Here is a 21361-nt window from a genome sequence, read left to right as displayed (position 1 = left end):
TCCTGAACAACTGGCTCTAGGTGGCCTTACTTGAGCAATGAGTTAGACAAGATGACCTCCAACCTCAGCTATTCTGTGCTTCTGTGAAAATCCTTACAGGATCCTGGCTTCCTTCAAGTCCAACCTCCAGAACTGCAATAGTTGCTCATTCCATTCAGGTAAGTTTGAATTTTTTAGGGGAGTTTGCTTTTTATATTTACTTTTGAATTTTTCTAGAATAATAGGACACTTTGACAAGAATCTTTCTTTTTGTATGATTATCTCAAAACAGAAGAATTATTTTGCTTTCCATTGAAGTAGATTATATGCTTAAGTACCATACTGAGATGTGTTTAGTTGGTTGGGTGGTGTTGGATGATAGGTTGGACACGATGATCTTGAACGTCTCTTCCAACCTGGTCTATTCTATTCTATTCTATTCTATTCTATTCTATTCTATTCTATTCTATTCTATTCTATTCATTGAATGTTGTTTTTTTCCCTTAGGAAAAAAAAGCTTGTTCAAGATGAATAGTGACCTGCATGTTCTTACATTTGATAGATAATTATTGTTCTAAACCAATTATTTTCTAGAAATATCCAGAAGCTGTTCTAATTCCAACTCCTGTCCTTCAATGAGATAGAGCTTGAATACTATGATTTCATTTCTGTTGGCACCAATGGCAACCTGCTGGTATCTTCAGTCTGCCAAATTAAAAGTAAAACCAGAGCTTAGTCTGGATGTTAAGCTTGAGATAAATCCATGTGGGTCCTTGAAGGGTAAAGCAGAAATGGGGCTGTATCATTGTGAACAGGAGGGGAAAACAAATAAATTATTTTTTCTATCTAATTTTGATGAAGTTTAATGTTATTTGCAGGTTCTTAAAATATTCTCTTCCACTTGGGGATGTAAGACTGGTCTTTAAGAAACTGAAGCTTTTTCTAAGATGGAACACTATTTGTCTTAATTAAGGATTTCATAAGTCACAGTCCATGTTTTGACTCCTTAATATTGTAAGAAAGAATGTTTCATTTGTGAAATCAATTTTCCAGTCAGCTCCAGTGTATAAGTGTTATTTTATGCTTAGTTTTTCTTTTCCATCTTTATGCCATTTGAGCCTTTTTTTAAATTTGAGTGTTTGATAAGGTTGTGACCTTCATTCATAAATTCATAGAATGGTTTAAGTTGGAAGGAGCCTTAAAGGTCAGCTAGTTCCAACCACCCTGCCATGGGCAAGGACACCTCCCACTAGACCAGGCTGTTCAAGGCCTTGAACATCTCCAGGACGGGGGCATCCACAACCTCTTTGGACAACCTATTCCAGATTAGGAAGAAATTCCAAACCCTCTTGGGCATTATGATCACAGAATCACAGTGTTAAGGGTTGGAATGGACCTCAAAAGATCATCCAGTCCAACCCACTTGCCAGAGTAGGATCACCCAGGGCAGGTCACACAGGAACACATCCAGGTGGGTTTTGAATGTTTTCAGAGAAGGAGACTCCACAGCCTCTCTGGGCAGTCTCCTCCAGGGCTCCGTCACTCCTGCAGTGAAAAAGTTTCTCCATATGTCCATGTGGAACTTCCCCTGCTCCAGCTTGCATCCCTTGCCCTATCATTGGACAGCACTGAGAAGAGCCTGGCTGCATCCTCCCAGCACTGCTGGGCAGTCTTCTATGAGCATCCCTGATTTAGGAGGGAAGTTGGGCTAGATGATCTCCAGAGGTCCCTTCCAACACTTATTATTCTGCAATTCTGTGATTTTTAAGGAGTTGGCTGTTGTGCCACAGTCAAGCTGCACACTGTAACAAGAGAAAACAAGCTCTGCTTTTCTCTGCAAGTTGACAGCAAACCTAACAGGCCAGGACTGGAGCTGTGCACAGTCAATGTGAGGTGTAGTTAGTGTAAGACCTGAGGCCATTTCCCAGCAGTGGCAATAATATATTTACTGGACCATTTACTGGAGAAAAAATGCCTAGGTAATATTTACCAGTTACACTCTATTTGTGTGCTGGAGTTCAAAAAAGCTGATATTACACCACTAGCAAGTATACTGCAAGGCAATATTTTTAATCCTTCTGAATATGTTTCTATGTTGACGACTGGAATATCCTCTACTTTGGTCTACCATGTGTATGGTTCCAGGCATCTGCTATTGTGTCTTTTTAACTCTGAGGGTGTCCTTATCTGTCCAGCAGCTGTGGATTTCACCCACTGTGATTCTCATTTATTTTCTTTAAAGTTGTTATGGAAAAGGGCAACACCCAGCAACTCGCCTAAGGCTGGCTCCTTAGTCTTGCATCTTGTGAACCTCGGTGTCCTGCGGTTAGCCAGAAGCAGCAGGTTGTTTTCTAAAAACCAACTTTTCCCCCGTGTTTTTCCATGCTTTTTTGCCACCTGGAGATGTCTGAAACTCGATAAAATTCAAGATTATGTAAAAAAAAAAAAAATTAAATGGATATTTCTTATAACAATAGTTTTCATTTTGTTCTTTTGGGGTTTATTCTTTCTCGAGTGGATTCCAGCACTGGTGATCATGCCAAAAGAATCCATATGGAATAAAGGGAAAAAAAAAACCAGCCAATGATTAATGTAAAGGAAAACAGCTCCAGGTCTAACAACCTAAACTGAATCTGAAAGTATGTGTGAAATGCACCAATTGAAGAATTTCACACATACTCATCATGAGTAAGAAACAGGATACTGAGCTCAGAGTATGAGCTGTTCTCCAAACAGACAATTTCACATGCATGTGTCTCTCATACATGTGGTGTCAGCTAGACTACAACTCATTCTGTTCAGTGCTGTCACTTCCCAGCTCAGTCTCTTCTCACTGAGACACTCTTTCTGAAGTTCAGGGCAGGTTTGCACAGCCAGGGACTGCTTCTAGCAGGGAGAAGCTGATGGGCAGAGTTCCTGCCAAGGGCTGGGCTGCAGAAAGGCTCTGCCTTGCTCCTCTGCACACCAAAGGTGTTACACAGTTTGTGACACACCTTGTGGGGCAGGAAGGCAAAGGTGGCACCTGCAGGGAGGATTGGTCATGACAGGTGATCCTCGACTGCCCACCAAGGGATTGCATCCCATGGGTGGCATCTTCAGGAGTAAGTTGAGGGATCACCAGGGTCAAGCCTTTTTTTCAGTTACTGGTGCCCTAGAAGGACTCTGTCCCTTCTGCCTTTGATCTCAAACCATGAGTTCCAGAATCCAGTTCCCATTTGCTGCTGAGTCCAGTCTGGGACTTCCCCAGTGCCTGTCCCCAGCATTAGTGGTGCCAGGGTTGCCATTATTGCCATCACAGGTTAGGTTGGATCTTGGTTTGTGTCTCTTTGTCTCTATTCTGTGTATTATTCTTCTTTCCATCCCAGCTGGTTTAGTTTCTTTCCCACTCCATTAGTCTCTCTCCCTTCTTCTCTTTCTCTTCCCTTTTGGAAGTCAGAGGGGTTCATGGAGAACCTCTAGTACTCATCTAGTGGCTGGGCCAGCCCTGGTCCTTGACACTGGAACCACATTCTCAAACATGGAAACAGATTTTAGATAGAAATAATCAGAGCATATTTGTGATTCATTTATTCCTAAAAAATCTGCACTGAATTTCTTCATGAAATGAAAGGTCAAATATTTTACTTTTGAGCTGCTGAATCTCAGGAGGGATGCCTTCTTTTTTAATTGTCTCAAAGGAAAACTTGCAACATGGTTTCTTTTTTAATTTAAGGAAGTAAAATAAAGGTTTCTGACTTTCATGGAACTTTCAGCTTTATGTTACTGCAGGCTCTCCTTTAGGAGTCTTGGGTAAATATCCATTATGAGTCTGAGGGGTGGACTTTGGATTGACATCTTATAGATCAATTCTGAGTTTCTATCATCCATATGGAGAAAAGCCAGCCTTGGGCTTGAAAAAAAAGATGAGTGGTTGCATTTTAAACTATGGTTCTAAATGCCATGTGAAATTTTTGTTCACAAATCCTCCTAGGAAGGTTGGTCTAGGATACTGGCAAATATTCATTTTGACTTTACGGTTGATAATGAGTTAGAATCCCCACACCCCACACTCACTGGTGGGTCGAACATCTCTCCAGAGTGATGTTTCTCCTCACAGTGCGAAGGATATCATACCTGAGCCTGAGAAAACTGAAACTGCTGGGGTAAAGACCCACAACACAGAGACAAGAACCATGCTGAACAACTACACCATATAATTTTGTGGGTGTTTGTTCCATGCTGCATATAGATTTTGAAAATTACAGTGATAAGTGTTCAAAGTTTTCTGATGCTACAGCAGCATTATTATAAGTGCTGATGTAAAGCAAAACAAAAGAGCCATGATGCAACAGATTCTTCCTGTGCTTAAGGGGCCTCACTGAAACACATCATCTGTGTTTAACAAAATGAACTGAAAACAAACGTTTCTAGAGATGCCTTTTTTGTCTCTCTTGTTCTGTAGTCAACAGTCTGTGCAGTATAGCTTCATAATTCCTGATGCTTCCTGAATTGTAAAAAATATAAATATATCTTTCAGGAAAAAAACAACACATCATCTTAACATCAAAATCTTTTGTTTAATACAAGAATTACCCAAAAGATGGTCAACTTTGCTGTTGCTATGAGTATGATTCCTAATTATTTTATGCTTGATCATAGTTGTTTGGCATCTGCTTTCTGGTAGTCCTCTGGAGATTATCCAGTCCAACACCTCTGCTAAAGCAGGGTTCCCTAGATCAGGTTGCTCAGGATTACAATGTCCATGTGGTTTTGGAATCCCTTCAGAGATGGGGACTCCACAACCTCTCCAGGAAGCTTGTTCCATGTCTCTGGCACCCTCTTTAAAAGGAACCTCCTGTGGTTTTTTTTGTGCCTGTTGCATTCATCCTGTCACTGGGCACCACCAAGACTTGTTTCCTCCTCTTTCCAACCTCCCTTTAGATAGTGATAAACAGGGAGAAGATCCCCTCTCAGGATGCTCTTCTTCAGGCTAAAGAGCCCTTGGTCTCACAATCTTTCCTCCTCACAGTGATGCTCCAGTCCTATAACCATCTTTATAGACTCTCTGCAGTAGTTCCCCTGTCCCTCTTGAACTGGGGAGCCCAGAACCGGACATAACACTCCAGATGTAGTCTCCCTAGGGCAGAGTAGGGGTGTGTGAGAAGGCCCCCCCCACCTACTCTTCACATTCTGTTTAATGCACCCCAGGAGACCACTTGCCTTCTTGGTCAAGAAGGCACATCGGTGGCTCATGGTGAACTTTTCCAGCTGCACTCCCAGGTCCTTCTCCATAGAGCTCATTTCCAGAAGGTCAGGTCCTCACCTGTACTGATGCAGGGACTTATTCCTCCCCAGGGGCAGGACCCTACATTTGGCCTTGTTGAACTTCTTGAAGTTCCACTCCACTCAACACTCCAGATCCATGTTTCATAATGTATTAATATCAGGACAAAGTGTCTTCCTAGATACTGATAATTTTAAGGGAGCTTGCTCATTATTGAGTGGGTTTCCTCTGATTTTTGTACTCTGTATAGCATGCATATTAGCTTTTGTTACTTCAAAGGCAGGCTTGAGCAACATAATTATTCATGAGTTGTATGTCATTAATCTCTTGATCCTACTGCTTTGACACCACTGGAGTTATAAATGATCAGAAAAAAAGGCAATAAAAACCAGGGATGTTGGTCAGAGATTTAAAGTCAGAAAAATCTTTTTCTGGATGATTTTGAAGTTCAGTTAGTTTTGAATGCTGAAATAAAATCCAGTACTGCAATACTTCATAGAAGATGGATTGGTAGCACATGACTGTCAGAGGAGTATCAATAATTCCTTGGCAAGGGGTTAGAGAGCAAATAAAAACCTAATTAATGAGCATTAACTAGAATGCTGTATTCTAGGCAGTGGCTGCATTTGCTAAATATAGTTTGTAAGGTTTTTCAGGCAGTTTGCACCAAATGCACAGGAAAAAAATGGGAAAAGTGGAAGATGCCAAATGCATTAAAAATTACTTTAGCACAAGTGCAGCAGACATACATGAGAGGTTTTAGAGCCATTTACAGAATCATGGAATCAGTTTTGCTGGAGGAGACTGTGGTCTTTTGAGGCTGTGCCTTTAAGAACAAACACTGCTGGAACACGCTGGCTAATGTTTTCGGTACTAGAACCAAAACATTCTGATATTCTAAATGAATTTCATTGGTTGATAAACAAAAACACAGCTTTAGATTGTAGAGCAGTTGGAATTTTTTTTTCCTCAGTTCAGTTTGGTTGGGGAGTTGGGGGAGTGTGGTTTCAGCCTGTTCTCCCTGCCTGCTTCTTCTGCGAACTGCTGGAGTTGGCCTTCAGATAAGCAAACACTAATCCTGCATGGGCTTTTGAAGCTTACTAACAACTCTTTTCCTTAGGAACTTGCCTTTCTCTCTCTCTAACCCCTTTTTGGGGAAAAAGGGAGGTAGGGGGGGAGAGAGGGGGTTCCAAGGAGGGGATCCCTCCCTTGGGGAGGGATTTTTGTTGTGTTATTTCTCTTTGCTGTGTATTTCTGTGTATATATTGTAAATACCTGTATATATTGTGTTATATATAACCTGCTTTCCATATATGCTTGTAAATATATATAGCTTGCTCTTCGATTGGGCTAGTTGTGGTTTCTTACTCTGTGGAGGAGGGAGAGCTAAGCCCTCTCTCAACCCACCACAGAGACTCTTAAAACTCATCAAGTTCAAATGTTAGCCTAGCACTACCATCTCCACCACTGTTTAATCAATTCCTATTTAAACACAAATGCACAGATGAATTTTCACTGACACTTTGCTGGTGACACCTTCTTCAGGATAAGCTTCCGTTTTCACAGATTCTTAGAATGGTTTAGGTTGGAAGAGACCTAAAGATCATCTAGTTCCAGTCCCCTGCCACACCTTCTGCTAGACCAGCTTGCTCGAGGCCTCATCCAGCCTGGGCTTGAACACCTCCAGGGAGGGGCCATCTACAATCTCTCTGGGCAGCCTGTTCCGGTGTCTCACTATCCTCAATGAAAAGAATTTCTTTCTAAAATCTGTTTGATAGCTTTTAACATCAAGATATTTAGAGGAGCTGCTCATTCCTCTGTAGTAAGAAAACCAAAACAGTTGGAAAATAGCTGGATTTTACTTCCTGCGTGTTTTGCAATGAAGAAGTCAAAGAACATATGCAAAAAGTAGACACAATTCCTTAGCTTGTGGAAACAGAAGTAATCTCATTATGTGCCTAATGAGGTTATAGCAATGAGAACTAATCTCATTTCCTCTGAAGGACATTTAAAACTAAGTTTCATCCCATAAGCTGTAGATAAATATTACCTAACAGGTGATGTGACTAAGATTATGCCTGGCTTCTCCCTTTTCTTTTTCTCCCTGTTTCTTTTTCCTTAAAAGAAAAATACTTTTGTTTTAATCTTGCTAAAACAAAAATGTTTCCATCAAGATTTAAAACAAAACCAAAACCAACCAAATAAACGTTTTCATTGTTTCCTTTCAGAAATATTTTCTGGGGTTCTCTTAATTAATTTTGGTTGCTTCAGTTTTTGAATTATGAATCACAAGAGTCATTGGTCAGTAATTACTTAGAGGTGAAGGAAAAAGCAAAATGTATTTGAGGCCAAATTGTTTACATCCATTTTCACAGGCCAGATGGACCTCTGACAGCAGGCACCATGGTCCTACTTGTCACACAAGCATAACACATTCAAAAAGAACTTTGCCATCATTTCACTGGTTATGTAAATAAAACTAAATAAAAACCAGGTGAATTTGGAGAGCATAACATCTTTGTCATCCTTGAGTAGTGAAAGAACAAAAGAGGTTGGTCTGGATAAGAGAAGGCTCTGGCGAGACCTTCCAGAAACATTGCAATATCTGAAGGGAAGCTACAGGAAGGCTTGGGAAGGACTGTCTAGAAGGGCTTGCAGTGATAGAATAGAATAGAATAGAATAGAATAGAATAGAATAGAATAGAATAGAATAGAATTAACCAGGTTGGAAGAGACCTTTGAGATCATTGAGTCCAACCTATCATCCAACACCATCTGATCAACTAAACCATGCAACCAAGCACCCCATCCAGTCTCTTCCTAAACACCTCCAGTGATGGTGACTCCACCACCTCCCTGGGCAGCACATTCCAATGGGCAATCACTTTTTCTGTGAAGAACTTCTTCCTAACATCCAGCCTAAACCTTCCCTGCTGCAGTTGAGACTGTGTCTTCTTTTTCTGGTGCTGTTTGCCTGGAAGAAGAGACCAAATCCCATCTGGTTACAACCTCCCTTAAGGTAGTTGTGATAGGATGAGGGGCAATGGTTTGAAACTGGAGCAGGATAGATTTAGGTTGGACACTAGGAGGAAGTTCTGCATTATTAGAGTGATAAGACACTGGAACAGGTTGCCCAGAGATGTGGTTGAGGCCCCTTTCCTGGAGACATTCAAGATCAGAGTTTTTGTGGCTCTGGGCAGCCTGCTCGATTGGAGGTATCCCTGATGACTGCAGGGGAGTTGGACAACGTGGCATATGCAGTCTTTGAATATGCCAGGTAAGTGCTTACACTCTATTTTAACACCTATAAAACTGCCATTTTATACACTAGAAGACACCCTAGCTTTGTAAACAGTGATTCAGTTCCTTCTTTTACTTCCTATTTCCTGAGCATTCTCAAGATTAAGAAGAATCTTAAAACTTTTGAAGCCACCTGAGCAGTACAAACATTGAAATCCTCTTGTGATGTACGACAACAGAATTTAACCACAATTAAAGTTTGCTTAAGTGTCCGGATCACCTTGGAAAATGAGTGTCATGACATTTAATCTTTATAAAATTTCTCTCTTGGCTTGTCTTTTTATTGGTCTTACTATTCTTTACTTTCAGACAGGGAGCACTATTGATTCGTAGAATCACAGAATGAGTTGGGTTGGGTTGGAAGGGACCTTTAAAGGTCATCTAGTCCAACGCTCTCTGCAGTGAGCAGAGACACTTTTAAGTAGATCAGGTTGCTCAAAGCCAAAGGAATATATATTAAAATTTCTGAAATGCTCAGAACTACACTGCAAAGGCGTATCCTTCCTTGATGCTTTAGTGGCTGACAGAGAGGATTCACAGCCAAGGAGTAGTTCTGGCCAGCTGTGGTAGCTTCATAAACTGCACTCAGCAAAAAAAGTCTGTGGAAAGTAGCAGAAATTCCATGGAATACTTGCTTCAATGTAATGTCACCACTCATCTATGTTGTGTTTTCAATGCAGTCAGTTTAATTTGTGCTGTAATCCGTTTAAGGTCTTGGGTGTGTCAGTTGATGACGAATTTACCATGAGCCAGCAATGGTCACTGGCAGCCCAGAAGGCAGCTGTGTGCTGGGCTGCATTCAGAGCAGTGAGAACAGCAGGACAGGGAGGGGATTCCGTCCCTCTGCTCTGATCTGCTGAGGCCCCACCTGGAGCACTGCATCTAGTTCTGGTGCCCCCAACATAAGAGATATATGAAACTGCTGGAGTGGGTCCGGAGGAGGCCACAAAGATGATCAGAGGGCTGGAGAACCCCCCATGTAGGAAGAGGCTGAAAGATTTGGAGTTGTTCAGTCTGGAGAAGAGGCTCCAGGGAGACCTTAGAGCAGCCTTCCAGTACCTGAGGGGGCTACAGGAGAGCTGAGGAAGGACTTTTAACAAGGGCATATAGTGATAAGATGAGGGGCAATGGCTTTGATTTCGAGGAGGGGAGATTTGGACTGGAGATTAGGAAGAAACTCTTCCCAGTGAGGGTAGTGACACATTGGACCAGGTTGCTGAAATTCAGGGATTCTATGTAATCTTGGTTTATTTGTTGGTTGTTCTGGGTGGTTTTTTTCCAGTTGGTTCATTGGTTTTGTTTGGGTTTTTTTGTTTCTGTTTGTTGTTGGGGTTTTGTTGGTTTGGTTTGGCCTTTTTCAAAATGAGGGGGAGTCATTGTTGTCTATTTGTATAGCACACTAATCTCATATGTCATAATCCAGACTATTTCTCCCACAATATTCAACCAGTACATATTAATTTTGCATAACCTTTCAACTGACTCTCCTTGTTGGCAAGCTTTCTCATAACACTCTTAACATAAAAGACCTTTGCATGTTTCCCTCCTATAAATTATTCTGCTAATCATCATGCTTTCCTCTCTTGGAGATAATTAACAGAAGAACTAGAAAATGCTGGTCATTTTTTTTTATTTCAATTTTATTTCATAAAGTTAACTTTAAGAAAAGATAACAAAACCAAAGCAGCAGTTACATAAAAAATAAAATATATAACACCACTTTTTCCTCTGCAAGGAGCAGACTTTTTTTTTTTTTTTTTCCCCATGCAGCACCCTCACTTCTCACAGATTACCTTAATGGCATTTGCAGCTGAGATTGGGATGGTTTGGTCTATTACTGTTCATTGTCAGTATCTTATCCAGAAGCAGGAGGATGAACTCTGCCTGCCACTAATGCTCAATTTATGTTCCTTTGTGTCTTTATTTCAGCAGGAGAATGTGCTAGATGAGATAGTGGAAACAGATGTCCAACACCAGATGAAAAAATGCTGCAGCGTGTTGAATTTCCGTGGGCAGCTGGTATTATACCTTTTAAATGTCTCTTTATGTTTGCCAGAATAGCATAATAGTCAATTCACTCCTCAATAACAAGCTGGCTGTTCTTGGGAAATGGAAAGGTGTTACATCTATTTCTCTTTCCATAATAGAGGCTTTCTAGATCATCCATTAGCTTCACACTTGAATTAAAATCTAAACAAGGGAAGGGAAAAAAAACACAAACCAAACCAAATCACATTCAAGCAAAGTTGTTCACAAGTACTGAAAACAGGAAAGTTTCCAGGGACAATTCCTGCTTGTAGCACATGAAAGAGATTGTTGGTTTTTTTTTTCTCTGTGTGTGTAGCTGGTTGGGTTTTTTCCTAGTTGGTTTGTTTTATATTGAATTACTTTATATAGGTATACTGGAGCATTATCTCAGGGCCAAATTTCCTTGAAGTTGCCTTGTTGGGTGGAGGTGAACCTAATGAAGTTCAATAAGAGCAAACACAGAGTGCTGCACCTGGGGAGGAGCACTGCACCACTGCAGGTGAGCTGCTGGAAAGCACCACTATGGAAAAGAACATGGGAGTGATGTTGGACAAGTTCACCATGAGCCAGCAATGTATCCTCATGGACATGAAGGCAAGTGGTCTACTGGGGTACATTAAGACATGTGTGGCCAGAAGGTGGAGGAATGTTCTCCTCCCTCTCTGCTCTACTCTGTTGAAGCCACATCTGGAGTACTGGGCCCAGTGCTGGGCTCTCATATTCCAGTTCAAGACAGGGTACTGCTGGAGAGAGTCCAGTGAGTCTATGAAGATGCTGAGGGGCCTGGAGTATCTCTGTGAGGAAAAAAGGCTGAGAGACCTGGGGCTGTTGTGCCTGGAGAAGAGGAGCCTGAGAGGGGATCTGATCAGTGCTCAGCAAGAGTTAAAGGGTGGGAGGCAAGAGGATGGACCAAGACTCTTTTCAGTAGTGCCCAGTGACAGGACAAGGGGCTACAGGTACACACTGGAACCCAAGAGGTTCCATATGAACATAAGGAGAATCTTCTTTGGTGTGAGAGTGCTGGAGCCCTGGAGCAGGCTGCCAGTGAGATTGTGGATTCTCCTTGCCTGGAGAGATTCCAAACCCACCTGGGCACTGTGATCCTGGGCAAGCTGCTTTGGGTGCCCCTGCTTTAGCAGTGGGATTGGACTGGATGATTTCCAGAGGTCCATGCTGGGGTTTGATGACTCTGTGACTTGGATGCATGTTATTATTTTTATAGTAGCAAAATATGCGAGTGATGGCTCAGCAACACATCCTTAAGACAAGCAACAGGAATTATGCAAAAGAGAAATGAGATACCAGTGGAGAATCTTCACGCAATTTGTTGGCAAGAAGATTTGGGAGTGATGGATGTTCATAATTACTGAGATGAGTGTGAAATGCATTTTGCAGGTGTAGACACCACTTAATGGATACCATTCTGAAATTTCACTTTAAAGTTTCATTGATCTAATGGTTTGTGGACCAGGAGCTTTCACTCTTGAAAGAACATCTGTTGTCGATGTGTTTATATTTTTGACTTCACTTTGATGCTTATTTCATTGTAATTTGTTCTGCTTATTAGATTGGGAAAAAAAAAAAAAAGAAAAAGCTATTAATGGAAGCTTTGGCCACTCACAGATGCTTTCATCCAAATATTTAAAACATTCCCATGCTTTTAGCATGCAAAGCTTATTATCAGGCAATTTTAGCGCTCTTTACAGGAAAGTATTTTGTGCTTCACCTAGCAAAATTTTGCACAGTCAAAGTGCTTTATTTTTTCCTCTTCTGAAGCTACTGATGGAGAATAACATTACAGAATGAGAAGATCATAGAACAGCATCCAATCAAGTTGTTTACTGGACTTACCATGGTAACCCTGTTATCTTGCAGACCCCAGCACTGGATGCACCACTCCAGCTGGGTCTTCACCACTGCTCCCTAAAGAGAAAGAGCACTTCTCTTGGCCTTCTGGCTATGCTCTTCCAAATGTAGCCTGGAGGCTACTAGATGCCTTTGCCATGAGTCAACATTTCTGGCTCATGTTCAGTTTTGGCATCCACCAGGACCCCCAGATTCTTCTCTGCAAATCTGCCTTCCAACCATGTGGTCTCCAGCATGAACTAATGCATGGATTTACTCCTCAAAGGGAGAACTTAGCATTTCCCTCTCTTGAATTTAGTGAGATTCTTGTTGGAATTCCTGCAAACAGTTGTCCAAAGAAGGGTTCATTTAGTTTTCCGTGATCAAGTGGACTGTAGCAGACAGTCACCACAATATTGCCTGCTAGTCTCTCTCTACTCCTGACCTATAACCTGTGAGCTGGGTCATCATCTGTTTCAAGGCAGAGTTCCATGTATTCACTTGCCTTCCTCCTGAGGCAGAAGTCAGAGTCTTCCAGACTGCCATCGTGGGATTTTCCATTTAGCAACCTGACAGGCACAGTCTCTGCCAGCTTCCCAGCTCCATCTGGATGTTTTCATTCTAAAAGATACAAGATTTCAGAGAAGACTCAGTTATCTTTTTCTCATTATCTGTGTTGCTGTGCAGTCTCCTAAGCTGCTCCTGCAGCTCCTTCTCTTCGAAACACTGCCCTTGACAACTGCACACCTTCTGCAGGCTAGAAGTCCATGTATCCCAAGCTCAGCAAGAGGCCCAAGGTCCTCCCTTCAGCCTGAGTCTTGCAAAGCTGTCTTGCTTCAGGACCTTCCCCTGGGTGAAGGCCCTGAATGCTGCAAGGGCTCCAGTGGCTGTTGGAGGCTGTGCCCTGTGGCACATCACCACAGTGGCTGAGGTTAGGAAAGATGGTCTGGGCAGTGTTGCTGGCCCCTTCTTTGTGTCCTTTTGTATGACCTGCTGCCTAATGAATTTATTAGTACTCGGCAAAGTAGCTCCCATGGATCTTATCTTCCATTGACCACACAACTGATACCCAAAGCAATAAAGATATGGTTACTTCAGGTGAAAAATTCACATTTCTAATTTTTGAGACCTCACTACCTACTTCTTTTTTTCTTTTTCCTTTTTTCTTTTTTTTTTTCCCCCATGTACAGTGTGATTTAGATTTTCATGTAGCAGATGGTGGTTGTTTTGAAGTTCCATTCTGTAAAAGGTCAAAGAATTCTTAAATATATAGTTTAACTAGCATCAACCAGCTGAGCGATAGCTCTGTGACAGTGAAAATCTTGAAAGTACTAAACTTTTAGCTAAGAACTACTCTTGTATTTCTCTGGATGAACAGAAGGATCTGAGTCAGGGGGAAAAAAAAAACAAACCACAAAAACCTAACAAACTCCCCAAAATAACAGTGTGCTGAAAGATTAAAGAGACTTTCTTGTTAAGGAATTTCTGGGGCATGTTAACAAACTTTATGGTGAAGTGGATAGACTTGCCAAGCAAAGCGATTCTGAGTTCCTTTTGAAAGCAAAGGGTGAAAAGTTATGGGTAGGTGTTCCTTCAGAAAACCAAAAAAGAAGAAGAATAAACCAAGGGAAGATCAGGTAGGAACCTGATAAATTTCAAGCACTATAACTTTCATTTTAGTCTCTAAGTCTTCTAGCCCTCTTCCTGCTTGCGTTCAGGACAGTAACACCATGGCCTTAGATATCATAGAGTTAACATGGATATGTTAAGAAGGACATCAAACTGTTGGAGCAGGTCCAGAGGAGGCCACAGAGGTGATCACAGGGATTAAGAACCTCTACTATGGGGACAGGCAGGGCTGTTCAGCCTGGAGAAGACAAATCTCCAAGAAGACCTTAGAACAGCCTTCCAGTACCTGAAGGGGGTTACAGGAGAGTTGGGGAGGGATTTCTTGCAAGGGCTTGGAGTGATAGGATGATAGGGAATGGTTTGAAGACGGAAGGGGGCAGATTTAGGCTGGAGATCAGGAAGAAATTCTTTTCAGTGAGGCTGGTGAGACACTGGAGGTGGTGGATATCCCCTCCCTGGAGATGTTCAAGTCCAGGTTGGATGAGGCCTTGAGCAACCTGGTCTAATAGGAGGTGTCCCTGCCTATGGCAGGGGGTTGGAACTGGATGATCTTCAAAACCCCTTCCAACTCAGCTCATTGTGAGATGATTCTATATGCACCACTTTCCTACAAACTTCCAGAAGGTGCTTTTTTTGGTTTTGTTTTATTGTGTGTGTGTGTGGGTTGTGTTTTTTTCCCCTCTATGAGGTTCACTCATGTCTGCTATCAATTTTAATAGCTGATCTAATGCACAGTTCTAGAATTAAGAGTTGTGTTGGCACACAGCAACAACATGTCTGTCAAATGAAAGCTGAAATAAATTGTTCCATGCAATTATGTTGTATTAAATAAGACAATACTTAATCTGAAGAAGAAAGGAGATAACACACTTGAAAATTACAATTTTCCTGGACATTTATTATTTTCTTTCTTGGAGTTTAATGAGGTCAATAACATAACATAAAAAAGTTAATAACTCCAAGGGTTTGGAGGTGTTTCATTATTGGTGGAAGAATTAGCTGGTCTTCAGTTCTTGTCCTAACCTGCTGAGCTGTGTGCCTGTGGACTAACAATTGTTTGCTGTGTTTCAGTAAGGGATAAAACTGGGCTTGAGTATGCTCCCTGATTCTGCCAAGTGCTTCGGAAATCATCTGAACTTGGACATGGACTTGCAAGTTGAAAAGAAAACTGTGCCCATCTACTAGCACTTTCCCCACAGTGTCCAGGAACTGGGAAAGAAGTTGTCCCTTGTGCATCAGAAGGAAAACACCAGTATTTGTGACTATGACTAAGTAAAGCTCTACTGGTTTCAATCTGCAGACCATTGCCAGAAGGTCAAAGCCCTTTTTTCTTGCCGCCTTTCTTTTTTGGAATACTCAAGTGTTCTGTGTTTAATGCTGGGACACAGACAACACCTTAAGAAGAATGAGCCTTAAGACTAAGACTGTAACAATAAGACTTTTTTTCAGGAAAAAGTATGAAAATTAAACTCTTTCTAACATCTGCCTGTATGAGTACATAGCCATAGATGCAGCTGCTCTTCTCAAACCAAGGAGAGCACTTGTAGTGCAAGCACTTGGAATGAATGAAGAGTGGAGAAGTGTGATTAATAACCAACTCCTGTTAATTAGCAGCCTCTCTTGTACTCTGTGCCAGAGGGTTTGGCAGTTTGAATGACTGATTCCCTACAGTGCCATATAAACACAAGTTCATTATCCTTAATTTTTAATTTCTTTATGAATTTCTCTCTCAACAAGGAATGGGTAAGCATGTGACATCTAAGTTCTACCAGGTTCATGGGTGTTCTTTTATTTGAGAATGTAAACCAGCACAACAGCAGAATCTGGGATTTATGAGCATTTTCACACCCAGATTACATACTTACGCAGCAAAACCACCAAGCAGCCACAAGTGTAAAATATTAGTGCAGGCATGTAGCAACAGGGGGAGAAGTAATGGCTTCAAACTGGAAGCAGATCCACTTAGAGCAGATATTAGGAAGAAATTCTTCACCATCAGGACTGTGAGCCACTGGATCAGGTTGCCTAGAGAAGTTGTGAAGGTTTCACAGAATCACCAAGGATGGAAGAGATCTCAAAGATCATCAAGTCCAACCTGTCACCACAGACCTCATGACTAAACCATGGCACCAAGTGCCACGTCTAATCCCCTCTTGAACACCTCCAGGGATGGTGACTCCACCACCTCCCTGGGCAGCCCATTCCAATGGCCAACAGCTCTCTCAGTGACAAACTTTCTCCTCACCTCAAGCCTGGAAGTGTCCAAAACGAGGTTGGATGGAGTCTTCAGCAACCTGGTCTGGTAGGAGGTATCCTTGCCCAAGGTAGAGTCATGGAATTATGTGATGTTTCAGGTCCCTGCCAACCCAAAACTTTCTATGATTCTATCATTCTATCTATGACTCTATGGTCTATTTAAAGAGGATCTGGCCTTGTTGAAGATGTTCCTGCTCACTGCAGGGGGATTGAACTACATGACCTTTAAAGTTCCCTTTCAACTCAACCTATCTTATGATTCTGAGACTGTGGTTAATATGCCATTATTTAACTGGTATGAGCTGCTATAAACTTCATGGAAAGCTTGGTAGAAATAATCTCTTTTGTATTGGTTTTGACCACAAGGACAGAGCATCAGGTGATCTACCTCCCTGGTAGGTTTAGGTTGGTTAGTTTTGGGGTTTGGTTGGGTTTGTTGGTTTTGGGTTTTTGGAGGGGGCAGGAGGGGTGGGTAGAGTAGGAATGTTGTTTGCATGATTTGCAAATAATGTTTTTAAAAGTGGATGCAATTTTCCTGGGAATCCTATCCTATACTGCACTATAAAAATTTATCATGAAAGAAATCTGAATTCATTTATATTGCTTCAGTTTCGAAGTGCAGACAGAACTTGTCCTCAGCTTTCAGGCTGCTGCAAACTGCTATAAACCCTGGGTACACTGATAAGCTGCTGATGTATTTGTGCATTTACAGGTCTCTGACTCCAGCCTGCACAATCTGATGTTTGCATCAAACTGTCTGTAAGAAATATATAAATAACAAAACTGAAAACAAACAAACAAACAAACAAACTCCCCAAACCCAAATCCTTTTATACTTGTTCTGGCTTAAGTTTATTTTCCTCAGACATGATACCAAAGGTAAGGACAATGGAAACATGACAGAACTATCCAGTTATGTGTCCAGCTCTGGGACTCCTAACAAAAGAGGTACATAGACCTGCTGGCATGGGTCCAGAGGTGGCCACAAAGATGATCAGAGGGCTGGAAAACCTCCTCCATGGAGACACACTGAAAGACCTGGGGCTGCTCTGCCTGGAGAAGAGAAGGCTTCAGGGAGACCTTAGAGTAGCCTTCCAGTACCTGAAAGGGGTCTACAAGAAAGCTGGAAAGGGACAAAGGCTTGCAGTGCTAGGACAAGGGCCAATGGTTTTAAATTAGGGCAGGGTAGATTTAGACTGGACATTAGGAAGAAGCTCTTTACTATAAGGGTGGTGGAACACTGAAATAGGTTGCCCAGGGAGGTGGTGAAGGTTGCATCTCTGGAGACATTCAAAGTCAGGATTGATGTGGCTCTGAGCAACCTGATCTAGTTGGAAACATCCCTGCTGAGCACAGAGGGGTTGAACTAGATGAGCTTTAAAGGTCCCTTCCCACCAAGTGTGTTCTATGATTCTATCATTTTCTCTTATGCATGGCATGGTTATTCAGAGATCTGCGCATGCTGCACCTCTAGACACTGTTTCTATGTGTTGCTCTATATGCTTCCCCTGGACATTCATGGTTGCTTTAGGCTTTGTTTTCAAGCGGATGTTTAGCTATCTCTTGACAAACCCTCCCTGTTTTATTCCAAGCAATCAGGTAATTACATACCTTTCAACCACACTGAGTTTCACACTGAGTTTTTAATGAGCCAATTCCTCCAACGCAAGATGTGTTTACTCTGCATGGCTTAGTCCCAACTTTCTCCATTCAGTATTAACCTTCACTCATTGGACTGTTTCTAATAGGTGTATATAAAATAAATAGTATATTAGATGCTCTCACCTGATTTAGGGGCTGCATTGAAGAATCATACATTCACAGATTTATAGATTCATAGAATGGTTTGGATTGGAAGAGATCTTAAAGATCATCTTGTTATAAGCCCCCTGCCACTGGCAGGGAACCTTCCACTGGAACAGATTGCTCAAGGCCTCATCCAACCTGGTCTTGAACATCTTCAAGGAGAGGGTGTCCATGACCTCCCTGGGCAACCTGAAACCCACAAATTAATTTGATTCCAGAATGATACAAGTGTTTCAGCTGGAAATGACCTCTAGGATTATAGATTCCAAACATCAGCCTAAGACTGCTATGGTCATTAAACCATTTCCCAAAATGTTGTGTCCGCACTGAACCTTCATCTAAGAAAATAGCTTTTCATGGGAAAATAGCAGGAGAAAAATCCATGAAAATAAAAATAAAAAATCCTAGCCCTGAGACTCTCAGAAGTACTCAGTGAAATCAGCTGGATGAATATGTTGCTGCCTTGTTGCTGTTGTAAATGTTTCAAATTAATTTTTATTTTATTTGTCTTGCAAACTTCACAAGTTCTTCTGGGTAATAACCTCAAAGGCTGCTGGACACATTAGTGCACTTAAAAGGCTCTTAGGAAATTGTTCTTTGGGAAACATTTGGTTATTTAAATGTGATTATTAGGCACAAAGCAGCTCAGCATTGCAGATGTGTTTTACAGCTCTCTTGAACACTCAAGTAAAAATTCTGTCTTGCCATAGGCCATCAGCAGTTAAAAATGTTTGGGATTAGTGCAGATACAAACAGATATCTTTATTTATGTTTATATTTATACATATATCCATATCTTTCCTTTCCAGTGCTGAGATGGGGGTGCTTTGATTTTCTATTTGAAATTGCAGGGCTATTAAGGATGTAAATGTTAAGCTCCTTGAAAACAGAAGCTGTTTGGTTCTACATTTCGAGATTATTTCCATACTTGCAAGTTGAGGTTTTTGTGGGGGGTTGTTTGGTTTGGGTTTTTTTTAGACACTTTTAAATATGTTCGTGTTGCAAAATGTGTGCAAATTTGGCATTTTCCCCTTGGTTTTGTTGTGTAATGTATCTCTCCAATCTAACATTTGTCAGTAGGAGAAAATACTTTGGTGCTAAATTGGGTAATGTGCAAACCTCAAAATGAAGCCTCTGCAGAGACTGAGTATTCTGTTCCATATGGGCACATAAACTGACAAATGTGATTTGTTCAAAATTATGGGATTAATGGGAAAATTATGGCCCCAAAAAATGGGATTAATGTGTGTGGTGACTTGAGATTAGACACAGCAGACAGACATCCTTGGATAGCTAACCCCAAGCCACAGCCTAGAGGAATCCCATGAAAACACCATATTATACTAGACATTTTAAGAGTATTTTAACCTAACAAGTGGAAAACCTTGCAACAAAGACTTCCTCTTCATAGCATCATAGTATCAGTCAGGGTTGGAAGGGACCACAAGGATCATCTAGTTCCAACCCCACTGCCACCCCTGCCATGGGCAGGGACACCCCACACTAGATCAGGCTGTCCAGAGCCTTATCCAGCCTGGTCTTAAACACCTCCAGGGACGGGGCCTCAACCACCTCCCTGGACAACCAATTCCAGGGCTACACCACTCTCATGGGGAAGAACTTCCTCCTCACATCCAGCCTGAATCTCCCACCTCCAGCTTCATTCCATTCCCCCTAGTCCTATCACTACCTGATATCCTGAGAAGTCCCTCCCCACCCTTCTTGTAGGCCCCCTTCAGATACTGGAAGGCCACAATTAGGTCACCTCAGAGTCTTCTCTTCTCGAGACTGAACAGCCCCAACTCCTTCAGTCTGTCTTGTAAATCAGTGTCTCTGTTCAACTCCATGGCACTGCATCCATTTTTGTTACTCAGCTATGTGGCTTTTTATTTGTGAAAGAAAACAATAGATGGAAAATTTAAAGAATAAAAATAATTTTATTTTTTTTTCTTGAAAAAGAACCAAAACAGCAGGACACACAACACATATGCTGGTTATCAGGGAAGAAAAGTCAGGAATAACTGTAAATATTAACCCAGACATTGCCTTCTTGGTAGAGTTACAGGTATAAAGGCACTGAAATAAAGGAAAGCTTCTGGGTTTGCAGCTGGAGGTTATGAGAGGTTTCCTCTGGGCTTTCTTCTCTGCAGTGTTTACTGCTCATAAAAATGACACAGTAAAATATTCATGAATAGCAGGTGTAATGCATTAAACATGATGAGCCTGCAGTGAAAGAATGATACAGCTGAAGTAATTGAAAGTTGTCAGCACAGAGATGTATGCTAAGGAAAACCTGGATGTAAGGATGTGTGGATTGCCAGAACATCTGGTTGGTGAGAATATCACAGAGTCCCAGCATGGTGGGAGTTGGAAGGGAGATCTAGAGATCATTCAGCCCAACTATCCTACTAAAGCAGGGTCACCCACAGCAGGTGGATTTGGAATCTTTCCAGAGGAGACTCTACATCCTCTCTGGACCGCCTGCTCCAGGTCTCCAGCACCCTCACAGCAAAGAAGTTTCTCTTCATGTTCAGATGAAACCTCCTGCACTCCTGTGTGTGTCCATTGCCCCTTGTCCTGTCACTGGGCAACAATTAAAAAAAGTCAGGCCTTATCTTCTTGTCCCCTACCCTTTAGCTCTTGCTGAGCATTGAGAAGGTCTCTTCTCAGGCTGCTCTTCTCCAGGCTCAATAGCCCCTGGTGGTGGAATCACCATCCTTGGCGCTTGTGGCTATGGTACTTTGGGGCATAGTTTAATGTCCATGGTAATCTTCAGTTGCTGGTTGGATTTATGATCTTAGAGGTGTTTTCCAACCAACAGAGTTCTGTGATTCTGTGAAGCATCAGCCAGCATGTCCCTTTTTCCTAAGGGTGACTTTCCTTCCAGCTCATAAAAGGTTTTACATAGCCACATAAAACAAGCCTCTCGATAACAAATCCTTCACAGCACAAGGTGATGGAGATTCTGCTGCTGATTCTTTGTTTAGCTTTTATGTTTAAACTATTTCCTTTGGCTCCCCCCTTCCCTTCCACATTGCCTCACCCTTTCAGATTCTTAATAATTGCAACTTGAAGAAATCTGCAAAAGAGCTGCAAGCTCCATTTAACACTTCTGTACATTTTCCTTATATCACAATAACACAGGGTCCATTAAACAACCCATGGATTTTGTTATTGAATTCTTTCAGATACCTTGCCCTTGCCAAAGGCTTTTTTAAATTCATTTCTTAATGTGCTAGTTTGTTGGAGGTTTTG

Source organism: Dryobates pubescens, chromosome 11 (genome assembly GCF_014839835.1).
Source record: "Dryobates pubescens isolate bDryPub1 chromosome 11, bDryPub1.pri, whole genome shotgun sequence".
NCBI lineage: Eukaryota > Metazoa > Chordata > Aves > Piciformes > Picidae > Dryobates > Dryobates pubescens.
Note: the sequence above shows the minus strand (reverse complement) of the source record.